The 2,312-nt window shown below is 35.0% G+C and overlaps 1 non-coding gene across 1 annotated transcript; it reads left to right on the top strand.

The window, feature by feature from the left end:
• Window positions 1-571: 571 nt before the first annotated feature.
• On the top strand, window positions 572-679 carry LOC148575947 (small nucleolar RNA R71). Its single transcript, XR_015904295.1, has one exon. It is a non-coding gene; the product is annotated as a small nucleolar RNA R71 (small nucleolar RNA).
• The last annotated feature ends 1,633 nt before the right edge of the window (window positions 680-2,312 follow it).

Genomic DNA, 2,312 nt, shown 5'->3' with positions numbered 1-2,312 from the left:
TGCTAAGTCAGAGTGGCTCTGCTTAGAATTCTCTGTCTGTTGCTGAGAAGATGATGGAAAGGGCATATTATTGCTAAACCTATTTCTTCCACCATTATTATTGTTGAAGCCTTTGTTGATCCTTCCATGAGTGGTTTGGATGATTTCTCCATGAAGGATTATAGGTGTTTTCATAGGGTTCTCCCATGTAATTCACCTCTTCCATTGCTGGGTTCTCAGGATCATAAGCTTCTTCTTCAGATGAAGCTTCTTTAGTACTGCCTGTTGCTGCTTGCATTCCAGACAGACTTTGAGAAATCATATTGACTTGTTGAGTCAATATTTTGTTCTAAGCCAATATGGCAGTCAGAGTATCAATTTCAAGAACTCCTTTCTTCTGACTTGTTCCATTATTCATAGGATTCCTTTCAGAAGTGTACATGAATTGGTTATTTGCAACCATTTCAATGAGTTCTTGAGCTTCTACAGGCGTCTTCTTCAGATGAAGAGATCCTCCAGCAGAGCTGTCCAATGACATCTTGGACAGTTCAGATAGACCATCATAGAAGATACCGATGATGCTCCATTCTGAAAGCATGTCAGAAGGACACCTTCTGATCAATTGTTTGTATCTTTCCCAAGCTTCATAGAGGGATTCACCTTCCTTCTGTCTGAAGGTTTGGACTTCCACTCTAAGCTTGCTCAATTTTTGAGGTGGAAAGAACTTTGCCAAGAAGGCATTGACTAGCTTTTCCCAAGAGTTCAGGCTTTCTTTAGGTTGTGAATCCAACCATGTTCTAGCTCTGTCTCTTACAACAAAGGGAAAGAGCATAAGCTTGTAGACCTCGGGATCAACCCCATTGGTCTTGACATTGTCACAGATTTGCAAGAATTCAGCTAAGAACTGATGAGGATCTTCCAATGGAAGTCCATAAAACTTGCAATTCTGTTGCATCAGAGAAACTAATTGAGGCTTAAGCTCAAAGTTGTTTGCTCCAATGGCAGGGATTGAGATGCTTCTCCCATAGAAGTCAGGAGTAGGTACAGTAAAGTCACCAAGCACGTTCATTGTTGTTGTTTTTGGCTGCCATGACTTCTTCTTGTTTGAAAAGTTCTGTTAGGTCCTCTATAGAGAGTTGTACTTTAGCTTCTCTTAGCTTTCTCTTCAAGGTCCTTTAAGGTTCAGGATCAGCTTCAACAAGAATGCCTTTGTCCTTGCTCCTGCTCATATGAAAAGGGAGGAGAAGAAAATATAGAATCCTCTATGTCACAGTATAGAGATTCCTTGAGGTGTCAGAGGTAAAGAAGAATAGAAGGAGAGGGTAGAGAAGAAAGAATTTGAACTTATCAAGAGGGATAGAGTTCGAATTATACATTGAGGAGGAGTGTTAGTCCTTTAAATAGAAGGATTTGAGAAGAGGGGAAGAATTTTCAAAATTAAAGTAAAAGATTTTGAAATAATTGAAAGAAATTTTGAAAATTTGGTAAATGATTTTCGAAAACTAAGATTGTGAAAGAAATTAAGTGATTTTTGGAAAAGATTTTGAAATTAGAAATCAAAAAGATATGATTGAAACTTAATTTTGAAAAAGATGTGATTGAAAAAATATGATTGAGAAGATATGATTGAGAATCAAATTTAAAAGAAGAAAGTTTTTTTAAAATTAAAGTTGATTACTTGACCAACAAGAAATTAAAAGATATGATTCTAGAATTAAAACTTTTGATCCTTTCTTAATAGGCAAGTAACAACTTGAAACTTTTGAATTAAATCACTAATTGTAGCAAGAATTTTCGAAAATAGTAATAAATAAAAAATTGAAAAGAAATTGATTTTGAAAAGGTATGATTGAAAAGATATGATTTGAAAAAAGATTTGATTTTTAAAAATTATGAATATTTGAGAAAGATTTGAATTAAAAACAAAATCTTCCCTCTAGTGTCCTCCTGGCGTTAAACGCCCAGAATGGCATCCATTCTGGCGTTTAACGCCCAAAATGCTACCTTTCTGGGCGTTTACCCTGGCTGGCGTTTAAATGCCAGTTTTTCTTCTTCACTGGGCGTTTTGAACGCCTAGCTTTTTCTGTGTGATTCCTCTGCTGAATGTTCTGAATCTTCAATTCTCTGTATTATTGACTTGAAAAGACATAATTTTGAAATTTTTTTTTGAATTTTTAATGATGAGACACAATAATAAAAAGGATGCAACTAAGATCAAATAAACAATGCATGCAAGACATCAAACTCAGAAATTTGTATACTAAGGACTATAATAATTTAAAAATGCATGTAAGAAACAACAAAAGACACAAAATAAGAGAAATTAAAGATCA

This window comes from Arachis ipaensis, chromosome B1 (genome assembly GCF_059453495.1).
Source record: "Arachis ipaensis isolate K30076 ecotype BB chromosome B1, ASM5945349v1, whole genome shotgun sequence".
Classification (NCBI taxonomy): Eukaryota; Viridiplantae; Streptophyta; class Magnoliopsida; order Fabales; family Fabaceae; genus Arachis; species Arachis ipaensis.
Note: the sequence above shows the minus strand (reverse complement) of the source record. Positions and strands in the feature narration are given on the sequence as shown.